The following is a 24,503-nucleotide window of genomic DNA, read 5'->3' on the forward strand; positions in this document are numbered from 1 at the left end:
CTCTTTATTTAGCATATATATAGTATCATGCTAGTTACCAAAATAATAATTAAGTTACTGTAACACTTTCTTATTGAAAGGTCAGGCACTTGACTGCTTGAAATCTATTAATATTTGTAAAAGGTTGAATTCTTTTCCTTCTCTGTTATGGTTTATTACAGGATATTGAATATAGTTCCCTGAAGGACTTTTTATTTGTCCATTCTTTATATATTAGTTTGCATCTGCTAGTCTCAATCCTGCAATCCCAAACTTTCCTGACCCTCCTTCTTGGCAACCACAAGTCTCTTCTCTATGTCTGTAAGTCTTCTGTATTGTAGATAAGTTCATTTGCTATGTTTTAGATTCAACATATAAATGATATCGTATGATATTTTTCTTTTTCTTTCTGACTCACTTTACTTAATATAATAATCTCTAGGTCCACTCATGTTGCTGCAAATGGCATTATTTCTTTTTTTGTGTGACCAAGTAATAGTCTATTGTGTGTGTGTGTGTATGTGTGTATACACACACCACATCTTCTATATCTATTTATCTGTTGATGGACACAGGTTTTTTCCATATCTCAGCTATTACAAATAATGCTTCTGTGAACATTGGGATGCACGTATCTTTTCTAATTACCATTTTGTCCAGATATATGCCCAGAAATGGGATTGCTGGATCATATAACAACTCTATTTTTAGTTTTTTGAGGAACTTCTGTATTGTGTTCCATAGTGACTGCACCAATTTACATTCTCACAAATGTAACCTGCAGGAGGGTTCCCTTTCCACCACACTCTCTCCAGCATTTCTTACTTGTATACTTTCTAATGATGGCCATTCTGACCAGTGTGAGATGGTATCTCATTTTGATTTTGATTTGAAATTCTTTAATAACTAGTGGTGACGAGTATCTTTTCAGGTACCTTTGGGTTATCTGCAGGTCTTCTTTTGAGAAATATCTAGTTAGGTCACCTGCCCATTTTTTTTTATTGCATTGTTTGCTTTTTTTTGTTTTTGAGTTATATGAGCTGTTTGTATATTTTGGAAATTAAGCCCTTGTCAGTAACATCATTTACAAATATTTTCTTCCATTCTTTTGGCTATCTTTCCATTTGCTTATGGTTTCCTTTGCTGTGCAAAAGCTTTTAAGTTTAGTTAGGTCCCATGTAATAGGGTGAATTGTTAAATGTACTCATACATACAATATGGGGGGCTTCCCATATTGTGGAGCAGTGGTAAAGAATCCACCTGCTGATGCAGGAGATGCAGGTTCAATCCCTGGGTTGAGGAGATCCCCTGAAGAAGGAAATGACAACCCATTCCAGTATTCTTGCCTGGAAAATTACATGGACAGATAAATCTCTCAAGCTACAGTCCAAGGGGTCACAAAGAGTTGAACACTGCTGAGTGACTGAGCATGCATACATATAACACAGGACACACTTGGGTCTATATCCATTCACATGTTCAAATATTTCCTTATTAACAGCTTGAAGACTGTTTGAAAATTAAGAACAAAGAGAGCTTTGAAATATCTGCTGATCCAGAATATAAATCACTAAATGTCCATCTTCTTTTCTACATTTCTTCCATCATCCCTGACAAGCTTATGAATATACTGGCTTCTGTAGCATAACCTACACTAAACTTGCTGAAAACACAGAATTAAGCCATCACTGTTATCAGAGAAGCAAGTGTGACTTTGGCTCACTAAAGTGTAGCCTCGCAGTCCAGAAGCTGGCCTTTCTTCCCTTGCCTGTTTATTTTTAAACTCCTGTTTTTTGAAAATTAAAATTTGCACCCGCCAAAGCAGTTCAACAGCTAACTAATTTATAGTTCATTATAGTCCATTGATCTTTAAAATTTACAAAGAAGGATACACTTTTCTAAGTGGCTAGCCCATATATACATGTCAACACATATCAGTGTAGATCACACAAGTGACCCAGAGCTTTGAAGGAAAGCTGTATATTGGCCATCTAAAAAGTTATTGGAATAGACTTGACCTTTGGTAGAAACGCGTTGGGATGGAATAGCATCTCTTGTGCACTCAAATGATGTGAGTCATGCTTTCAGTGGGTATCACAGCATCTTCTGTTTTAAACAAATGGAGCAACAGATTCTAAATGCAAAACAAAGTTACTTTCTATGACTCTACTGTTCTATATTGATGGAAGTTCTGTAGTTTGCTTCCCTTAAGATTGTTCACTAATACAACTTTCCATGTGACTTGAATTATGCAATTTTTATATCAATTTTTAGTTTGGAAAAAGCAATATAAAACATAAAAGCTCATTACATTCTCCAATTCTAAAGGGTCTGTAGCAATAAAGTAATATGCTAAATGCTATCTCTAACTTGACTTAAGGGACAACACATTGAGGAATAATAATGATGATGTGTTCTAGATGATACATTGTAAGGATTACCTAAATTAATAAAGTAGTACAGCATGGGTGACCTGCAGCTAAACTACAAGTTAAGATCTGTGTCACTTGATCTTAAAATTTCTTACTTGAATTGCTAAGATAATCAAAAGAAATAGCTGCATTTCTCAGGCATTAGCCATATATTGAGAGTTTTGATTGTAAGACAAGTTAACTATTGGAGGCTCCTCCTTTTTAAAGTTATGCTTAATTTTGTTATCCTTAGGTTTTTATCTTGGTTAGAATTTAAGGAAAATATATTTTATTGTATTTTAGTTACCCCATAAATGCATAAAAGTTAAAAACATCAGTCCAAAAAAGGATAAGAATAAAAGTGTTAGAAATTGTATATGATGAAAGACTGGAAATGTCATCGAGACCTCTGTATTTGTTATCTGCCGTTGTTCCTTTATGATTTATTGCTTTAATTCTGGATTTTAAACCTATAGGTCTTTGTGACTGCTTTCTTGAAAGCAGTTTACTATGTACTTAATTGGCCTGACCCTAAGATTTGTACTTGTATATTTATACAGGTGGTGGACCACAACCTATAAATCTCTATATATTAAGAATCTTAGACTTACCATGAGTTTACTTTGAATTATTAAGATAAGTGAGTTTTCTGCTTTTTTCCCCCCAAATAATCAACTTTTCTCAATGGAAGGGGAATGAGTACATTACCAGGGCTTGGATGCTAGTGTTCCCTGTCAACATACTTAAACAAGGTGGTTATTAACTCCCCTTTACCAGGATTGCTGAGTGGGGAATATAAAGGGGAAAAACCATGCTGTTTAATAGGTAGTTAATGAAGCAGTGAGTGTCTTGGATGAAATTGCTATCTTTCATTCTAACCTTTTTGCTATTGTGTGTGGGGGGATGTGTTACAAAATTATTCAACATGTATTAAGCTCTTGATATTTCTCCTATGTATCTGGTCCTCCTCCTAGGTTCCTTGCTTGCATAAATATAATTTCTTTTGACTCAACTGTCCAAGCCAGAAACATGGGAATTATGCTGGACTCTCCTAGCCTCAATATATATTTGAATCCACCTACTTAACTTCATCTTCACTATACCCCTAATCCAAGCCACATCACAGTCATTAAGATGATTTCAGTAATTTTGTAACTGGTCCATCCATCTTGCTCTTAATTCCTTCCAATTCATTTGATATGAAGCAGCCAGGAAAGGAGGATAGTGGTTTTTGTTTTTTGTTTTTAATATAAAAGCCCCATTAATTTTCTCTTGTATCTGAAATAAACATAAAGTAGAATATCCTTAAGATAGTTTTTCAAGGCTCTGTGCAATGTAGTCCCTATCTAGTGTTCTGCGTTTATTTTGAGCCATTTTCTCCTTTGATTCATGCTCTTTCGAATACACTGGCCTTGATTTAGTTTTCCAAAGGGGCTAACCTCTCTCCCATCTGAGAAATTTCAAATTTGATGCTGCCCCTGGTTGAAACACGTCTGCCACTACTTTTTACCTACTTGTTCTTCAAGTCTCAGATTAAATGCTCTATCTTCATTGAGGAGATCCCTGAAGGACCAATTTAAAGTAGATATGCCCTGTTATTCTCTTCCATAGTGTGCCATAAAGGGTGAATTCAGCAAGCCAGGGTGCTAAAACCCTGCATATTCCAAAGAAAGGTCTGTTGTAGGACTATCTCATAAAAGATAAATACTAAACCTTTGGGGATACTCTGTCTAATGGGGAATTTTTGTATGTTTGAGGCCTTAGACTTATACTGTGACATTTTGATTAGATAGTTTATCTTAACAATATGATTGATGATAAATTATTGCTTTTGCCATGGGGGCTAAACTCTGAGTAGTTGACGGTAGTCATGCAGAAATTACACATCTAAGTGTAATCTCGATTAAAACCCTGAATGTCAAAGCTCAGTGACTTTCCCTGGTTGGCAGTGCTTCAAATGTGTGGTCTCACACTGTAGCTGCAAGAGTTACGTGTATCCCCATGCAACTACACTAAGAGGGAACTCCTGGAAGCTTGCACCTGGGTTCTCTTAGATTTTGCGCCATCTGCCTTTTCCCTTTGCTGATTTTCATTGTGTTCTTTCTCTGTAATAAACTGTAACTGTGAGTTCTTCTAGAAAATCATCAAGATTGGGAATACTAGGAACTTACTATCTTTTTTTTTTTTTTTTCTTTAAAGCAGTTTTGCTAACAAAGGTCTGTCTAGTCCAGGCTATGGTTTTTCCAGTAGTCATGTATGAATGTAAGAGTTGGACTATAAAGAAAGCTGAGTGCCGAAGAATTGATGCTTTTAAACTGTGGTGTTCGAGAAGACTGTTGAGATTCTCTTGGACTGCAAGGAGATCCAACCAGTCTGTCCTAAAGGAGATCAGTCCTGAGTGTTCATTGGAAGGACTGATGTTGAAGCTCAAATTCCAATACTTTGGCCACTTGATGCGAAGAGCTGACTCATTAGAAAAGACCCTGATGCTGCGAAAGATTGAGGGCAGGAGAAGAAGGGGATGACAGAGGATGAGATGGTTGGATGGCATCACTGACTCAATGGACATGAGTTAGAGTAAACTCGGGGAGTTTGTGATGGACAGGGAGGCCTGGTGTGCTGCAGTCCATGGGTTACAAAGAGTCGGACATGACTGAGCAACTGAACTGAATTGATCTTTTTTTTTTTTTTCTCTAAAGCAGTTATTTCCATTTATCATTATGTACACTTGTCTTTCATTTTTTGCTTGATTTATACATATTCTACTGGAAATTAGGAAGTGCATTATTTTCTTTCACTCCATTTACCTAGTCCTTGGCATAGAATGGTAGGTACTCAATAAATACCTGTGAAATTAGATATAAATTTACAGTATTGAGTGAAAATAAAATTTAATCCACTAAAAAGAAGTTTAAATAAGATATGATAATATTGTGTTTCAATTTGACTTTAACCTTAAAATATTATGATTTAGATTTACTACCTCAATAATTAGCATATAATTGGAAATAAAAAGCCACCTAAAAGGTCACAACTGGAAAAAAGAAATTTACAAAAGAAACAGATCTCATTGGTAAAGGCAAATACACAGTAAAGGTATTTGTAAATACCCTTACAACTGATTGTAAAACTAGTAGGAAGGTTAAAGATAAGGTTAAATGACAAGGTTTAAAGTCATAAATCATCTATATTCACATAATTAATTAAGGGATACACAAAAGGAAAAGATGCAAAATTTGATGTCAGAACAGTAAACAAGGAGTTCAGTTCAGTCACTCAGTCGTGTCCGACTCTTTGTGTCCCCAGGGACTGCAGCATGCCAGGCTTCCCTTTCCATCCCCAACTTCCGGGGATTGCTCCAACTCATGTCCACTGACTTGGTGATGCCATCCAACCATCTCATCCTCTGTTGTCACCTTCTCCTCCTGCCTTCAATGTTTCCCAGAATCAAGGTCTTTTACAATGAATCAGTTATTTGCATCAGGCGGCCAAAGTATAAGTTCTTCAACATCAGTACTTACAAGGAATATTCAGGATTGATTTCCTTTAGGATTGACTGGTTTGACCTCCTTGCTGTCCAAGGGACTCTCAAGAGTCTTCTCCAACACCACAGTTCAAAAGCATCTATTCTTCAGCTCTCAGCTTTCTGTATGGTCCAACTCTCACATCCATACATGACTACTGGAAAAACCATAGCTTTGACTAGACAGACCTTTGTTGGCTAAGTAATGACTCTGCTTTTTAATATACTGTCTAGGTTGTTAATAGCTTTTCTTTCAAGGAGCGAACATCTTTTAATTTCATGGCTGGAGTCACTATCTGCAGTGATTTTGGAGCCCAGGAAAATCAAGTCTGTCACTATTTCTATTGTTTCCCCATCTATTTGCCAAGAAGTGATAGGGTCAGATGCCATGATCTTAGTTTTTTTTGAATGGTGAGTTTTAAGACAGCTTTTCACTCTCCTCTTTCACTTTCATCAAGAGGTTCTTCTGTTCCTCTTTGCTTTCTGGGATAAGGGTGGTGCCATTTGCATATCTGAGGTTATTAATATTTCTCCTGGCAATCTTGATTCCAGCTTGTGCTTCACCCAACCTGGCATTTCACATGATGTATTCTGCATATATGTTAAATAAGCAGGGTGACAATATACAGCCTTGGTGTATGTATTCCCTTCCCAATTTGGAACTGTAAATTTGTGGCAGGGGCCAGTAAAAATGCATGGTTGTTAAAAGGTATTTGAAATTAAGAGATCAGTAACTTGATTATGTATGTATGTGAGTATCTAACTACCTCATGGTAACCACAAACCAAACATATAAAATAGATACACACACAAAAAGAAAGGAATCCAAATGTAATGTTAAAGATAGGCATGAAATCACAAGGGATGAGGACAATAGAAAGATAAAGGAACAAAAAAGAGCTACAAAAACATTCCCCAAACAATTAACAAAATGATAAGAAGTACATGCTTTTCAATTTCTTTAGCTGTAAATGCAGGAAATGCTTTAATCAAAAGATATAGAGTGACTGAATGGGTCTGAAAATAAGGCCCATATATATGTGGCCTACAAGAGTCTCACTTCTAATCCGAAGACACTCACAGACTGAAAGTGAGGGGATAGAGGAGATATTCAATGTAAATGGAAATAAAAAAAGCTGGAGTAGTAATACATACATTAGACAGACTAAATAAGCTTTAGAACAAAGGTTACAATAAGAAATAAAGAAGGATATTATATAATAATCAAGGGATCAATCAAAGAAGAAGATATAACCAGTGTAAATATGTATGTCCCCAACATAGGAGCACCTATATATGTAAAGCAAATATTAACAAACATGAAGGGAGAAATTTATAGTAACACAATAGGGAACTTAACACCCCACTTATATCAGTGGACAGATCATTCAACAGGAAATCAGTAAGGAAACAGTGGCCTTAAATGACACATTATACCAGAGACACCTATTGGATATTTATAGAGTATTCCAAAAAACTCATACAACACATCAAAAGAAAAAAAGTTTGATTTAAAAATGGGCAGAAGAACTGATAGACATTTTCCAAAGAAGACATAGGTCAATAGGCACATAAAAAGTTGCTCAGTATCACTAATGATCAGAAAAGTGTAAATCAAACCCACAAGAAGATGTCAACTCATGCATATCTGAATGATCATTATTAAAAAAAATAAAACACAGAAATGACAAGTTTCAGCAAGGATGTGGAGATAAGGGAATCCTTGTGCACTGTTGGTGGGAATGTGAATTGGTGCAGTCTTCATGGACTACTACAGTATGTAACTGAAAATTTGTACCTCATTTATTTTGTAACTGAAAATTTGTACCATCCTTTCTCCATTATGTGTTCTTGGCACCCATTTCAAAGATTAGTTGGCTGTAGATGTGTGGATTTATTCCTGGGTTTTGTATTATGTTCCATTGTATAGAGGTATATATGTGTGTGTGTGTGTGTGTGTGTGTGTGTGTGTCTGCTTTTGCGCTTGTACTGTGCTGTTTTGGTTTGTGAAATCAGGTGGTTGATGCCTCCAGTTTTGCTCTTCTTGCTCAAGTTTGCTTTGGCTCTTTGGGGTCTTTTATCATTGTATATGGATTTTAGAATTTTTTTTTATTTCTATAGCAATTTGGGATTTTGATACAGATTGCCTTGAAGAAACTAAGTTTCTGGAGATCTCCTATACAATATTGTGGCTATAGTTAGTAATAATATAGTGTATACCTGGTGTTTGTTTAGGTAGATATTTTCATCACCATGAAAACAAAAAGAATGATAAATATGTGAGGCCATAGATATGTTAATTAGCTTGATTGTGTTGATTATTTCACAATGCATACATATAATAAATCATCAAGTTGTACACCTTCAATATACAACATTTTTAATTGTCAATTATACCTCAGCAAAGCTGGAGGTGGGGAAAGAAAATAAAATGAGGAAGTAAGTGAGCTGAATTCTAAAGCTATGAAGAGGATAATTAATTGAAGAACTTTGTAACTTACTCCTGATCCACATTTTAAATTGTAGAGTTAATAAACCAGGACTAGAAATCTCCAAAGAATAAAGTGGGATAGACACAAGTTTGACTTATAAATGGGAAGAACAGGGGTAGTGAAAATCTAATTTAGAGGTTAAAAATAACATATATTGCAGTAATTGATAAGAAGTATCTACTATTTTTCTACATGTCTTTAAATTTATCTCTGTGTTCTGAGCAACTTGAAGCTATTTTTCCATTTTTCTGCCGTGCTATAAGCTGTTGGTGGAAACTGACATGCAAGGAAGTATAGGGTCAAGAAATTAGGGGACTCGGCCCCATCACTTCATGGCAAATAGAAGGGGAAAAGGTGGAACCATTGACAGATTTCTTCTTCTTGGTCTCTAAAAAATCACTGTGGATAGTGACTGCAGTCATGAAATCAGAAAATGATTGCTTCTTGGCAGGAAAGCTTATGACAAACCTAGACAGTGTGTTGAAAAGCAGAGACATCACTTTTCCAACAAAGGTCAAATATGGTTGTGAGAGCTGGACAGTAAAAAAGGCAGAGCGCCAAAGAATTGATGCCTTCGAATAGTGGTGCTGGAGAAGACTCCTTAAAGTCTCTTGGACAGCAGGGATATCAAACCAGTCAATCTTATAGGAAATCAAAGCTGAATACTCATTGGAAGGACTGATGCTGACGCTGAAGCTCCACTATTTTGGTCACCTGATGTGAAGAGCTGATTCATTGGAAAAGACCCTGATGCTGGGAAAGATTGAGGGCAAAAGGAGAAAAGAGCATCAGAGGATGAGATGGCTAGAGGGCATCACTGATTCAATGGACATGAACTTGGGCAAACTCTGGGAGATATTGAGGGACAAGGGGGCCTGGCTTGCTGCAGTCCTTGGGGTCACAAAGAGCTGAACCTGACTAGGTGACTAAACAAAAACAATAGAAATCAGTCATGATGTGGGTCTACTAACTGAAAGTGAGCACTCATTTCCAAAGACTCCAGACCTGATGCTCCAAATACATCTTGTAATGTTAATATCAATATTATTAATTTTTCTAAATCAAACACCCTTTGTTGTGTCTGTTAAAAGCTGTTTCTGTCAGTAGAGAGTACTGAAGTGGTCCTGTTTGCTTTTTGTCTGTGTGGCATTCATTCCTCTTCTTGTAAAGTATCTAGATTCCCCATTGAGGTTCTATCATTTCCTGGCCAGGGCCTGGGCATATGACATTTGCTCTTTCAATCAGATTTAAATCAGGGAATTTAAATCTGAAATAGAAATATCAGCCAGGAACTAGTTCCCCCAGTTACTAAGCCCTGATGAAACATTCATTAATTTTCTCCTATTTGTGATCTCAGAAGTGCCTTGGTTTTTCATTTTTCTGAGGCAAAATACTTGTGTTGAGTCTATATGCATGCATGCTAAGTCACTTCAGTCCTGTCCAATTCTTTGCAACCTTATGGACTGTAGCCTGTCAGGCTCCTCTGTCCATGGGATTCTCTAGGCAAGAATACTGGAGTGGGTTGCCATGCTCTCCTCCAAGGGATCTTCCCAACCCAGGGATCAAACCCACATCTCCTGCCACTCCTGCATTACAGGCAGATTCTTTACCACTGAGTCACTGGGGAAGCCTTGTGTTGAGTCTATGAGATACCAAATACAGTCAAAGCTGGAGGCTCAAGGTTGAGGAGTGTTAACCTCTTGCTGTCAGAAAGATATACCTAGTGAAGTGAGGTATGGCTTGGCAATGTGTTATGAGCTATTTGGAGATGTATTCAAGCAGCTGTTTTCATAGAACTTTATAATGTCCCTTATGGCAATAGTGCTTTTATTCTCATTTGTTAATACATGGTCTATTCCTGAAGTAAACACTTCTTAGTGTACTTTTTTTTTTCATTTATTTTTATTAGTTGGAGGCTAATTGCTTTACAATATTGTAGTGGTTTTTGCCATACATTGACATGAATCAGCCATGGATTTACATGTGTTCCCCATCCTGACCCCCCTCCCACCTCCCTCCCCATCCCATCCCTCTGGGTCTTCCCAGTGCACCAGCCCTGAGCACTTGTCTCATGCATCCAACCTGGGCTGGTGATCTGTTTCACCCTTGATAATATACATCTTAGTGTACTTTTAACTGAAAAATTGAGTCTAGTTACTGTTACTCCAAAGTAGAGTGAATTCAGTCAAAGAAGCTTCTGGATTTTGATTACTGACTTACTCTTTTAGACTTCACTCTTTGTCATTCAATAAACATTCACAGAGTATATGTTATATACAGTGCATTGTGCTATGGCCTAATGGCACTTCATTTTAACACATTTCGATATGAGCAAAATGAAGAGCTTTGCTGTGGAAAAACATAAGATTTGAGGAAAAATGTCATTTCAGACAGATAATGATCCATGAAATTTTAAAGACTTAAGAGATTGTGGTTCCACAAAACAACTGTCCTTGTTAACAGTTCCCAGATATAGTATAGTATTTAACTTCATAAGATTTCAAAAGATTCTCTTATTAACCACCTTAATTTTTCTCCTAAAATCCATTTCTGCCTTCTCTCGCATCATGGCGTCTATAGAATAACTGTTTCCGTATGATAATCCTTCATTTAGCTAATAGCATTAACAAGAAATCCTTTATATATTTAAGACAGTTACTAAGTCACTTTTCAACCTTTTCCCTCTGCAGGCTAAATAATCTAATTTTTTCAACCTTTATATCATAATTAAACTAAAGATTACTTTGGAAGAGTTTAATTATGTTAGTGAAATATCCTCCAATCAAACCAGGTGTCTGGCGAAGAGAACTGTAGTTAGTAGCCTTGTAAAGCTAAAGAGGTTTCCAATTATGTGCGATTCTGTGCTATAAACTTCCATCTGGCAGAGACCTGGAGGAAATAAGCAAGAGAGTCACAACTATTGGCTCTCAGTGGGGCTTGACACCTGAGTGAACCACCAAAAACAGATCTGAATCATGCCCCACTGATTAAAAAGTTCCCAAGTACAGGATATTCAGTGGTTTTTGCAGTAATATGTTATAAAATCAACTTTCAAATCAAGTTGGAATCTGGTATCTGCTATATGAAAGTGAGAACTACCTTAAAATTATGAGGCTAAGTGATTTCAAGAGAATATCACATGTCTTCTGCCCTCTGCTGAGGACAGTAGTGGGGGTCGTGGTCCATTGCTGTATGACCTTGCCACTTTGCCATGAATCAAGGTACATCTTTGCCACCAGGGCATGGTCCCCCCTCATTCTTAGGGTGTACATTTCAAGTTCCCCACTGGGTGCCTGGAGCCGTGCATGTTGTTGTCTTTGCCGTTCAGTTGCCAAGCCATGTCCGACTCTGCGACTAAACGGGCTGCAGCGTTCTAGGCCTCCCTGTCTCTCACCATCTCACAGAGCGCGCCCAGGTTCATGTGCATTGAATCAGTGATGCCATCTAACCATCTCATCCTTTGTCACCCTCTTCTCCTTTTGCCTTCAGTCTTTCCCATGCTTACATGCTAAATTGCTTCAGTGCTGTCTGTCTTTGTAACCCTAGGACTGTAGCCCGCCAGGCTCTTCTATCCATGGGATTTCCTAGACAAGAACACTGGAGTGGGTTGCCATTCCATCCTCCAGGGGATCTTCCCAACCCAGGAATTGAACTTGTGGCTCCTGCATTCGGTGGGTTTCTTTACCGCTGAACCACGGGGGAAGCCCCATCTTTCCCATAGTCATCTATATCAGTTCAGTTCAGTTCAATTCAGCACAGTCGTGTCTGACGCTTTGTGACTCCATGGACTACAGCACGACAGGCTTCCCTGTCCATAACCAATTCCTGGAGCTTACTCAAACTCATATCCATCGAGTTAGTGATGCCATCCAACAATGTCATCCTCTGTTGTCCCCTTCTCCTGCCTTCAATCTTTCCCAGCATCAGGGTCTTCTCAAATGAGTCAGTTCTTTGCATCAGGTGGCCAAAGTATTGGAATTTTAGCTTCAACATCAGTCCTTCCAATGAATATTTAGGATTGATTTCCTTTAGGATAGACTGGTTGGGTCTCCTTGCAGTTCAAGGGCCTCTCAAGAGTCTTCTCCAACACCAAAGTTCAAAAGCATCAATTCTTTGGCACTCAACTTTCTTTATAGTCCAACTCTCACATCCATACATGACTACTGGGAAAACCATAGCTTTGACTAGACAGAGCTTTGTTGGTAAAATAATGTCTCTGCTTTTTAATATGCTGTCTAGGTGGGTCATAATTTTTCTTCCAAGGAGGAAGCATCTTTTAATTTCATGGCTGCAGTCACCATCTGCAGTAATTTTGGAGTCCCCCAAAATAAAGTCTGTCATTGTTTCCTTGTTTCCCCATCTATTTGCCATGAAATGATGGGACCAGACACCATGATCTTAGTTTTTTGAATGTTGAGTTTTAAGCCAACTTTTTCACTCTTTTCTTTCACTTTCATCAAGAGGCTCTTTAGTTCTTCTTTGCTTTCTGTCATAAGGGTGGTGTCATCTGCATATCTGAGGTTATTGATATTTCTCCTGGTAATCTTGATTCCAGCTTGTGCTTCATCCAGTCAAGCCTTTTTCATGATGTACTCTGCATATAAGTTAAATAAGCAGGGTGATAATATACTCCTTTCCCAATTTGGAACCAGTCTGTTGTTCCATGTCCAGTTCTAATTGTTGCTTCTTAACCTGCATCCAGATTTCTCAGGAGGCAAGTCAGGTCATCTGGTATTCCCATCTCTTTAAGAATTTTCCACAGTTTGTGGTGATCCACACAGTCAAAGGCTTTGGCATATTCAATAAAGTAGAAGTAGATGGTTTTTTTCTGGAACTCTCTTGCTTTTTAGATGATCCAACGGATGTTGGCAGTTTGATTTCTGGTTCCTCTGCCTTTGCTAAATCCAGCTTCAACATCTGGAAGTTCATGGTTCACATACTATTGAAGCCTTGCTTGGAGAATTTTGAGCATTGCTTTGCTAGCATGTGAGATGAGTGCAATTGTGCAGTAGTTTGAACATTCTTTGGCACTGTCTTTCTTTGGGATTGGAATGAAAACTGACCTTTTCCAGTCCTGTGGCCATTGCTGAGTTTTCCAAATTTTCTGGCATATTGAGTGCAGAACTTTCACAGCATCATAATTTAGAATTTGTAATAGCTCAACTGGAATTCCATCACCTCTACTAGCTTTGTTCATAGTAATGCTTCCTAGGGGTCACTTGACTTCGCATTCCAGGATGTCTGGTTCTGGGTGAGTGATCACACCATTGTGGTTATTTGGGTCATGATCTTTTTATATATTTATTCTGTGTATTCTTGCCACCTCTTAATATCTTCTGCTTCTGTTAGGTCCATTCATACCATTTCTGTCCTTTATTGTACCCATCTTTGCATGAAATTTTCCCTTGATATTTCTAATTTTCTTGAAGAGATCTCTAATCTTTCCCATTCTATTGCTTTCTTTGCATTGATCACTCAGGAAGGATTTCTTCTCTCTCCTTGCTATTGTTTGGAACTCTGAATTTAAATGGGTATGTCTTTCCTTTTCTCCTTTGCCTTTTACTTCTCTTCTTTTCTCAGCTATTTGTAAGGCCTCCCCATTTTGCATTTCTTTTTCTTTGTGATGGTCTTGATCACTGCCTCCTGTACAATGTCACAAACTTCCATACCTAGTTCTTCAGGCACTCTGTTTATCAGATCTAATCCCTTGAATCTATTTGTCACTTCCACTGTATAATCATAAGGGATTTGATTTAGGTCATACCTGAATGGCCTAGTGGTTTTCCCTACCTTTTTCAATTTAAGTCTGACTTTCACAATAAGGAGTTCATAATCTGAGCCACAGTCAGTTCCTGGTCTTGTTTTTGCTGCCTGTATAGAGCTTCTCCATCTTTGGCTGCAAAGAATATAATCAATCTGATTTTTGTATTGATCATCTGGTGATGTCCCTGTGGAGAGTGTTCTCTTGTGTTGTTGGAAGAGGGTGTTGGCTATGACCAGTGCATTCTCTTGGCAAAACTCTGTTAACTTTTGCCCTGCTTCATTCTATATTCCAAGGTCAAATTTGCCTGTTACTCCAGGTATTTCTTGAGTTCCTATTTTTTACACTCTGGTCCCCTATAATGAAAAGGACATCTTCTTTGGTTCTTAGTTCTAGAAGGTCTTGTAGGTCTTCATAGAACCATTCAGCTTCAGCTTCTTCAGCATTACTGGTCGGCGCATAGTCTTGGATTACCGTGATATTGAATGGTTTGCTTTGGAAACAAACAGATCATTTGTCGTTTTTGAGATTGCATCGAAGTACTGCATTTCAGACTCTTTTGTTGACTATGATGGCTACTCCATGTCTTCTAAGGGATTCTTGCCCACAGTAGTAGATATAATGGTCATCTGACTTAAATTCACACATTCTAGTCCATTTTAGTTTGCAGATTCCTAAAGTGTCGATGTTTACTCTTGCCATCTCCTGTTTGACCACTTCCAATTTTCCTTGATTCATGGACCTAACATTCCAGGCTGCTATGCAGTATTGCTCTTTACAGCATCAGACTTTACTTCCATCACCTGTCACATCCACAACTGGGTGTTGTTTTTGCTTTGGCTCTCTCTCTTCATTCTTTCTGGAGTTATTTCTCCACTGATCTCCAGTAGCATATTGGGCACCTACTGACCTGGGGAGTTCATCTTTCAGTGTCCTCTCTTTTTTGCCTTTTCATACTGTTCATAGGGTTTTCAAGGCAAGAATACTGAAGTGGTTTGCCATTCCATTCTCCAGTGGGCCACGTTTTGTCAGAACTCTCCATCATGAGCCATCTGTGTTGGGTAGCCCTACACCAAGTTGACGGGTCATGGTGGAGAGTCACCTATATATACCATATTTTTTCCTAAAACCACGTGTACTACCCTCTATTAGGCTTCCCTGGTGGCTCAGTGATAAAGAATCTCCCAGCCAATGCAAGAGACACAGGTTCAATCCCTGAGTCAGGAAGATTTCCTGGAGGAGGAAATGGCTACTCACTCTAGTATTCTTGTCTGGGAGATCCCATGGACAGAGGAGACTTGTGGTCTACAGTCCATGGGGTCACAAAATAATCAGACAACATTTAGTGACTAAACAACAACAACAGATTACTCTGTGTATACCATGTTTTTTCCTGTACATGTTTTCCCGTGATAAAGTTTAATTTATAAATTAGATACAGTATGATATTAGCAACAATTAATACTACAATAAATCCATTGTTATACTAGAATAAAAGTTATGTGAATGTGGTCTCTCTTTCTCTTACAATATCTTATTGTACAAATTTAATGTCTTTTCTATCTTAACTAAGTACTTATCACGCACTGTGGCAATAACTTACAGCTTGAAGTGTGATAGGAAAACTGGCACAAACTTCTTTTTCATAATTTCGTGAGTAGAAGATTCATTCTTACTGTAGATCTCAGCAACCTCAAAAAACTACTTTTTCTCTTTGCTTATTAAATCAAGAACTTTCACCTTTCACTTAAAGGAAGTACTTACAGCTTCTCTTTGGTATATTCAAATTGCCAACATCACTACTCTTGCACTTTAAAGAGGGCCATTATTAAATAGTTACTTTAATATGTGCACTGTGATACTTCAATCGTCCATTTGATAACTGAGAGGGCTAATCAGTTACTAAGGAGCAAGAATACCCCAAACAAAGGGATAATTCATGTCCTGATGAGAGAGAGCCAGTCAGGTTGAGATGTCATCCCTCTACTCAAAACAGTGTGAAACTTTATGAATTGTTTATTTCTGGAATTTTCCATGTAATATTTCAGACTGAAGTTGACCATGGGTAACTGAGACCATGGATGGTGAAATCATGGATAAAGGGGGACTAGTGTTTCTTTGGCCATAATTATTCTACACTTTTAAAAAACTACTCATTGGTTTAGTTGTTAAACTAAACCATGTCTGACTCACTCTTGTGACACCATGCACTGTAGCCTGCCAGGCTTCTCTGGCCATGGAATTTCCCAGGTAAGACTACTGGAGTGGGTTGTCATTTCCTCATTTCCTTCTCCAGGGGATCTTCCCAACCCAGAGATCAAAATCCTTCATTGCAGACAGATTCTTTACCAACTGAGCCAAAAGGGAAGCCCCACTCATTTCTTTCCTTTAAAATAGCAGATAGATTTTTAACATATTCTGTACATATTTTAGACAAAATATATGTTCAAAGTAACTTTATGCCCATCAGTCTCTTTAACCATCTTTATTACTTCCTCTTGCAACTGCTGTCTGAATCTTAAAACAGGAAATTATCCTGGTGGATCCCCAGTTCCCTGAAGTGAACATGAAGCTGACCTGAAATTTGAAACAGAAGCTATGCGACTTCTCAGCTTCAGCTCTTCCTGGGACTATTGTTGTAATGATGGGTTGTCCTGTGGACCAAGACTAGGATGAACCAAGAGAGATGTCCAAGATGCAGCATTGAAGGGGGCACTGACTCTGCAAGTGCTAACTCTCAGTGCCTCCTAGCCCCGGCCCTGCAGACTTTGTCCCAATGGGCTATGCTGGTGGTGTACAGATAAATTAGAATGTGGTGAGGGGAGGAAATGATACTTTTGCTGCAATTCTATGGCAATTTGACCCATGTATGAGTGCAATTCAAATTCTGTGGATCCGGGAGAGGAATCTTATGTATCAGCAAACTATGTAAATCAAGATCACTACTCTGGCCCCTCTAATTTTTCCTTCTCTTTTGTCTTGTTCTGATCCTATGTATTGAATTGTGTTCTCCCAAAATTCATATGTTGGTCTACTAATCTTCAATATAGCAGAATGTGACTGTGGACATAGGGCCTTTAAAGGAGTAATTAAGAGGAAATGAGGTCACATAGGTGGGCCCTAATCCAGCAGGATTAGTGTCATTAGAAGACCACAGAAATATGTAGGCCCAGAGAAAAGGCCACGTGAGGGCATAGGAAGAAGGTAACTATCTGCAAGCCAAGGAGATACGTCTCAAGAGAAACCAAACTTACCAACACCTTCATCTCAGATTTCCAGTCTCCAAACTGTGAGAAAATAAATTTCTGTCCTTCAGGCCATTTGTTGTTGTTTAGTAGCTCAGTTGCATCCAACTCTTTGCAACCCCATGGACTGTAGCATGCCAGGCTTCCCTCTCAGGCCAGTAATCTGGTGTTTTTTATGGCAGCCCTAAGCCAAAGAATACAGCTGATCACATAGCCAATGTTGTGCTGGAAAGGTCTTCGTACAAGATAATTTTCCCTTCCTAGCCCTGCCTACAACCATTCTGGGATATTCACACACGAACACTTAGTTTATCTTTTTATTTTTTTTATTGTTTAAGTTAAAAGAAGCTATTCCTGAATTAAGAAATCCCTTTGTGAGGTATAATGAGAATTTGAGGCCAAGCCAAGAAAAACCCCTGGAGGTTTCTGTTTGCTCTAGGAATAAGACTATAAATTTTAATGGATCGGTTCAACATTCTTTAAGTTCGAGGCCTTGCCCAGTCCCTGCTGTTATTACCTACATAAGAAAAGAAATTGACTCAATGTCATTCTTGAATGATGAACCATGCCTTTCTTAAAAATGGGAAGTTGGCCTCTTTCCATAATGTACATTTAATGATGGGAACTGTTTATTTGTCTTCTCAATTCTCTCACTTAATTTAGGGTTAAACCACACTTATTCTCTTTCCTCTTAAACACACACATATTATACATAAATATATATATATATATACACACACACACACATACATATATACTATATATATACAATGCATGTATTATAAATCTATTGATTATATATGTATATATTTATAATATGTATGCATGCATACATGCTGAGTCACATCAATTGTGTCTGACTCTGTGTGACCCTGTGGACTGTAGCCCACCAGGCTCCTCTGTCCATGGGATTCTCCAGGCAAGAATAGTGGAGTGGGTTGCCATGTCCTCCTCCATGGGGTCTTCCCAACCCAGGGACTGAACCCATGTATCTTATGTCTCCTGGATTGACAGGTGGTCAATCCACCTGGGCAGCCCATATAACATGTATACACAATATATGTTATACATACATATATACACATATATAGATATAAACTTCAATACCAGTAAATTACAATATTAAAGAATGGACCAAAATAACATTTTTTTTTATGGGACAAGGACAAATCTTAATAGTCTGTCAGAAGTTTGGTGGAACTGAGAGCCAGTAATAATATGAAAACCTCCTCGACTATAGTTGTAGGTTTGATTACACAGCTGACTGCACTCAAGTGTCCATATCTATAAAGGGAGTGTGTTAGGCTAGATCATCTCTAATTCTGTCATGGAAGAATTCTATAACAAAAGGTGAAAATATATATACTTGGAAAACTAGCTGGTTGTGCACATTATTTGAACCTCCACTTTATCCTAGCTGAGTTGAAAATTCTAAGTGAACCTGTTACTCATCTAGTGACAATATCCCAGGCATATCTCCAGGTCATCTATACTCAGCATTTGAAATTCACACTCTGAGCTAAGATAGTCAAACCTGATACCTCTAGGCCACGAAGGAATGAGTGGGGCCAGTGGTGAGCCAAAGAGCAGAACACATAGACTGTCTGAAGGGTGTACCCAAGATTCTATTCTATATGATGTGGCTGTTATGAAACATGAGTGGATCCATGGTTGCCAGATATTCAGATTTTCTAAGAGAAGCCTAGTATCCAAATTTTAATATGAAATTTTTAAAAAGCTGGCAATGAATACTGGCTTTTTTGAAAAATTTTAGAGGGCAAATAAACATGCCCACCATTATTCTGTAATATTCCCATGATTCTCAAAGTCAGAGCTATGCAAGCATGAACAAAGCTAGTGGAGGTGTTGGAATCCTAGCTGAGCTGTTTCATATCCGAAAAGCTGATGCTGTGAAAGTGCTGCACTCAATATGCCAGCAAATCTGGAAAACTCAGCAGTGACCACAGGACTGGAAAAGGTCAGTTTTCATTCCAATCCCAAAGAAAGGCAGTGGCAAAGAATGCTTAAACTACTGCACAATTGCGCTCAGTCACACGTTAGCAAAGTGATGCTCAAAATTCTCCAAGCCAGGCTTCAACAGTATGTGAACCGTGCACTTCAGATGTTGAAGCTGGATTTAGAAAAGGCAGAGGAACCAGAGATCAAATTGCCAACATCTGCTGGATCATCGAAAAAGCAAGAGAGTTCCAGAAAAACATCTACTTGTGCTTTATTGAATATGCTAAAGCCTTTGACTGTGTGGATCTCAACGAACTGTGGAAAATTCTTAAAGAGATAGGAATACCAGCCCACCTGACCTGCCTCTTGAGAGGTTTATATGCAGGTCAGGAAGCAATGGTTAGAACTGGATATGGAACAACAGACTCGTTGCAAATAGGAAAAGGAGTATGTCAAGGCTGTATATTGTCACCCTGCTTATTTAACTTATATGCAGAGTACATCATGAGGAATGCCGGGCTGGATGAAGCACAAGCTGGACTCAAGATTGCCGGGAGAAATAACAATAATCTCAGATATGCAAATGACACCACCCTTATGGCAGAAAGTGAGGAGGAACTAAAAAGCCTCTTGATGAAAGTGAAAGGGGAGAGTGAAAAAGTAGATCATGGCATCTTGTCCCATCACTTCATGGCAAATAGATGGGGAAATGATGGAAACAGTGACAGATTTTATTTTCTTGGGCTTCAAAATCACTGTAGATGGTGACTGCAGTCATGAAATTAAAAGACACTTGCTCCTTGGAAGAAAAGCTATGACCAACTTAGGCAGCATATTAAAAAGCAGAGACATTACCTCGCCAACAAAGGTCCATCCAATCAAAGCTATGATTTTTCCAGTAGTCAAGTATGGATGTGAGACTATAAAGAAAGCTGAGTGCCAAATAATTGATGCTTTTGAACTGTGGCATTGGAGGACTCTTGAGAGTCTTTTGGACTGCAAGGAGATCCAACCATTCCATCCTAAAGGAAATCAGTCCTGAATATTCTTTGGAAGGACTGATGCTGAAGCTGTAACTCCAGTTCTTTGGCTACCTTATGCGAAGAACGACCTATATGAAAAGACCCTGACGCTGGAATAGATTGAAGGCAGGAGGATAAGGGGATGGAAGAGGATGAGATGGCTGGATGGCATTACTGACTCTATGGAATGAGCTTGAGTAAGCTCTGGGAGTTGGTGATGGACTGCGAAGCCTGACGTGCTGCAGTCCACGTGGTCACAAAGAGCCTGACATGACTGTGTGACTGAACTGACTGATGCAGGCATTCCCGGGCACTGGATTCATGATGTCCACCTCTGTGCAAAGTCTGTGACGGTGGTTTAAAAACTGTTCCCTCAGAGTCCAGCAGATCCTCGAGGCTTCTTCAGGACTATCTAAGGAGTCCTAATAAGACAGCGACTGTCTTATTATTATTTTGACTGGGCCTAAATTTTCATTTGAACAAAGGGTTGCTTCCACAAATACATGTGAAATGTTTGATATTGTATTGATTACATAACAAGCACTACTTAACTGTTAGCTACTACTATTAGTAAAGAGTTTGTAAGACATATTCTGTAGGAATCTTGAGTTAATGTCCTAATTATTCTACCATGTTGTTCTGAAGAAAGACTATTTTTCAATTTCATGAAACTCAAAAGCATTTTAAAGCACCTTTAAAATTTTTATGATATTCAGAAATAACTATACCTTATTGTGTAAGGCTTTAAAGTGCAAATATCTGAAGGAAGCCTTTGCTATTTTGCAACCTCATTTTTGCTATTTTTGCTTTTAGATTAAAACAAAATTTACAGTTTCATTTTTTTTTTTTTTTATCTAGGTTACCCACAGCTGGGACTGACTTGGGGGATTTTTACCTTTGGATCTGAGAGTACAAATACATCCATCAATATTCTATTTCCCAAAGGTATGCTAATTCTCATGAATAATCACTACCATCACGGCAAATTTTCAGAGATTATAACTGGATCATTCTCCTGCAATTGCTGTAAAGAAAATCTTGTATTAGAAGCTACTTAACTTGATGATCCTGTCACATTCTGGTCCCTGACCTACCTTTCCAGTCTTGCACTCCAAGGATGGGGAACATTTCACTTCCTTCCTTTGCTTACAGCGTTCTCTGTGCCCAGAATGCTTATTATCTCCCTTCGATTGTCAAAATCTTTTCCATTTTTCAAAGGAGGTTTCAAATTCTGCCTCTTCCAGGAAACTTTCTTACTCCTTCAGTATTATAATCACCTTGCACCAGCCGTGGCATTTTCTTCCTTTGAGACCTCTTAGTTGTTTATTGTTGTCTCTTTTGAAGAACTCACTTATTTGTGTATGCATGCATTTTATAGTTTCCTACCAGATTTTCTACTTCATGAGGGTATGTATCGATACCAATAGATAATCAACATTTTCTGAAGTAATATTGCATATGTAATTAAAGAAGGAATGACCTTGTACCTTTGCTTTGAGATATTGACTCTTGGTCCCCTTTTAACTCTCAAGTGTTAAGCCCTTCTGTAGCCAGTGGTTGTAATAGCACCTCATTTATTTTCCTTCAATCACATTTGAGCTCAAGTGATATATGGGGTGAGACATTTTCTCTTAATTTTGTTCTTACAGATAACACTTTCTCTTGGCTCTGTAACATTCCATATTCTCAGTTATATCTTGAGTTCTTAGGTATCCTAGATTGTTCCGGAGACCCCTTTTGAGATTAGGGCAAATTTAGATTGGGAAGCTTACTGTTATTTAATATTGCCAAAATTTCTCACAGAAGGCTGTATAATTGTTGAAATTCACTTTTCTTAGGCATAAGGGAGAACCCTTAAAGAGTAACCTAAGCACAAAGTGGCTTTCAGACACTGACTGTCTGGTGTATAAAGGCTCACAGATGATAAGTGAACACCTGCATCTCAAAAGCCATATGACTGTCATGAAGAACTGGCTCCTCTCTGTCATACAAATCAGGTGCCCACACATTCCCCTTTATCTGGAAGAGAACCTAGTTATGCTCGTTGTTCCTGTGTAAAGATTAATACTGATCCCTTGCTGCCTCAGAAAGTGTCTCTGTTCAGATAATAAAGTAATGGTCCCTCTACTCATAAAGTCCCTCTAGTTATTATGAGCTAGTCCCTCTAGTCCCTCTAGTTCAATATTGGAGGCCTGTGAATCAAGAGGGAATCAGGAACTAAACCAGAATGAAGAGAAGACAGACTCCTTAGAGCTGGAAACTCTTTCTTTCTGAGTTCAGTGCATTTAATAAGACCCTGCAATTTAGAGTGATTTCTTATCTTCTTAAGATGTCCCTCATGACTCCACAGGGCTATGGCAATGTGTGTTTGTGGAGGTTGGGTATGGTGTGGATGTAGAAGTGGATGCTCCTACTGGTAATATAGAGAGTCATTGATTTTCTTTCGTAGTGGAATTGGCACAATTTAACAACTGTGTTATCCAGAGAAACCAGTCTTTGTCAGCTAGTCTTAGTCACAGTGCGATGTGACCGAACTGATTCTTGTGGTGGAAGGGGCATCTTTAGGAAATTTTTACCTCCTGGGAGATCCCTGAATCAGGTGAATCTCTCATTGGCCTTGTTCAGATTACATTATTAACCACAGAATTTACATACCTGTTTGTTTTTCTGAGCTCTATACCATAATATTTTAAGCTTGCTTATCCTTCCAATGTCTTTGTGAGCTCATACCTAATCTTTGAGATTTAGAGATTTTGCTCTTTCTCTTGGCTATTCAGTGACAGGGCTATGCAGACTGCACTGGAGACAAAACTTCAGGTGAGTTTGAAAAGGGACAGGGATTTATAATAAAAGAATAGGTAGCAGAAGACTTACTTTGAAGTTTGACTGTTAAAGGTCCTAAGTCAGGAGACTTTGCTCAGATTTCTGAGTTTGTTCTTAACTCCCATCACACAGAGGATTCTCAACCATGTTATCGGAACACAAACTGATCTAATCAGTTGGCTCAGGAGCATGATAACCTGGATATGATCTGGGGGCTAAGGGAAACATTATGTAAAATTAAAGTCATCAATGATATTTCCTGAGTTTTCCAAATAGATTCTGTGATGCAATGGTTAAAAGCATGAGCCCTGTAGCTAGGGTAGAGAGGGTCACATTCTTATCCCCCCACTTACTGGCTGTGATTCAGACCAAGTTCCTGTTGTCTCTAAATCTCAGGTCGTCCATCTGTAAAATAAGGATGATGATGTTAATGGTAATGATGAACAACTTACTTTGTAGGGTTGTTAGGAAGTATTTGTAAGACTATGCATGTTGAGAATTTAGCACTGTGTCTGGCATGTATGAATGACTGGGTCTTAGTGTTAATCCTGTGTTTCTGATGCTATGACATCCAGGGCCTCGTTGATCCTGGACAGGCTGCTCCTCCCAGGGCTAGCCAATTACGTGAGATAGTCAATGACTGACCTGCAAGGGTGCCTTTCATATGTGCAAACTCATCAGTCCAGAACTCACACCTCCATCACCCCCTCTCTTGGGCATGTATTCAGAGCCACTCTTTCCCTACCTTAATCACCCCATGACCAAGTATCAGACAGCTAGGGACAATCGTTATGGCCCAGAGTCCACTGAAATTCTTCAAAGTACCAATCCTAACCTGCTTTTCCTGTCTCACTCATTCCTTCCCTCAGAAGTCATAGGAAAGGCTCTTGCCTGCATTTTCCACTTGCTCCTTCTGCCTCCTGACTGACTGGTACTTCTGTGTTGGCCCCTGTGTGGTAGGAGCATGTCCTTTTCTTTTGGGAATGGTGAATAACTATCTTATCAGTAGCAATTTGAATTAGAAGACAGGAAATTTGAGTTCCAGTTTTAAAACTATCACATTTTACTTGAGAAAATTTCTCAGTCGAGATCACAGATTCCTTGCTTTTAAAACAAGTAAATAAAATAATACAATCAGGTTGATAAAAAACATGATTATTAGAAAGATAAAATGAGAATGTATAGGAAAGGATTTTGAAAGTACAAGTTGGGAAATATGGTACATAGGGACATCAGTGACCCAGTTTGATGAATAAAGAGCCATCTTATTCCCAATAATAAAGAAATG

General features: G+C 38.4%; 1 long non-coding RNA gene across 1 annotated transcript in view; it reads left to right on the plus strand.

Annotated features, from left to right (window-relative positions):
* The window catches only part of LOC122699883, a 45,229-nt gene extending 23,889 nt beyond the window's left edge, over positions 1-21,340 (plus strand). Inside the window, exon 3 of the long non-coding RNA XR_006342699.1 lies at positions 21,251-21,340. This is a non-coding gene — a long non-coding RNA (uncharacterized LOC122699883). The remainder of the gene's footprint in view (positions 1-21,250) is intronic.
* Positions 21,341-24,503: the final 3,163 nt, after the last annotated feature.

This window comes from Cervus elaphus, chromosome 9 (genome assembly GCF_910594005.1).
Source record: "Cervus elaphus chromosome 9, mCerEla1.1, whole genome shotgun sequence".
Lineage (NCBI taxonomy): Eukaryota > Metazoa > Chordata > Mammalia > Artiodactyla > Cervidae > Cervus > Cervus elaphus.